The sequence below is a fragment of the Octodon degus genome, unplaced genomic scaffold, assembly GCF_000260255.1.
Source record: "Octodon degus isolate 3935 unplaced genomic scaffold, OctDeg1.0 scaffold00180, whole genome shotgun sequence".
Classification (NCBI taxonomy): Eukaryota; Metazoa; Chordata; class Mammalia; order Rodentia; family Octodontidae; genus Octodon; species Octodon degus.
The window spans coordinates 1,321,558-1,322,511 of NW_004524756.1; positions in this window are offsets into that span (position 1 = coordinate 1,321,558).

A 954-nucleotide genomic window follows, 5' to 3' on the forward strand; every position below is an offset into this window, starting at 1 on the left:
TGAGTCTGATCCAGTAGTGAGATCCTAAAAACCATGCAGACCCTTCCCTAAAATACAAAAAATTAATTAATTAACTAATTAATTTAATTAGGCCTGGGGAGATAGCTTAGTGGTCCAAGTGCCTGCCCGGCAAGTGTAAGGACCCAGGTTCAATCCCCAGTACCGCATGCCGTGCCAGCCCCAGAACCTCAGGTGCATTGTTCTGACCACCAAAAACAGGTGTGCACTATCACACACACCTGTTTACATTAAGTAAACAGGCGTGGTAGTGCACACCTGTAATCCCACAGCTGGGAAGGCTGAGACAAGAGGATCACTACGAGTCTGAGCTGTGTATCGAGACCCTGTACCAAATACATAAAAGGTTCAAAAAAAAATTTTTTAAGGGGCAGGGGCTGGGGGATGCAACTCATTATGAAGGCCTTGAGTTCAATCCCTAGTACTACAAAAAGAAGAGGAAGAGGAGAAAGGAGAAGAGAGGAGAAGGGAGAGGAGGAGAAAGGTGTGGGGAGAGGAGAGGAAGACAAGTCAGGACAAGGCCCTGAACTAGGCATCCAGGATGGTAGAATGCTAACTGCAGGAAGTGCGCATCTCCGATGCTGAACTTCAGTTTTCTTCACACTTTTACCTAAATGTGGGCATAAATGGTGATGAAGCGGTGGGGCGGCCACATGGGGCCCTGGCTTCCTCCACTGCCTGGGCTCTGGTGAGTGGAGGCCCAGTCTTTGCTTCAAAGGCAACACTTCGAGTCAGAACCTCTAAGCACTAATCCTGGATCACTTGGGGTCCTCTCAAAGATGGGCTTAATTTTTAATTATCTCAGTTTAAATAGCTAAAGTTCCCAGGTGAGAACCCGGGATTTTGTTTCTTCTGATTTTCCCAGGATCAAAGGAAGTGTTAGCATCTTAGAGTGCTGGAGAGATTTGAGGAACCACTGGCCAGGAGTAGAAGCTG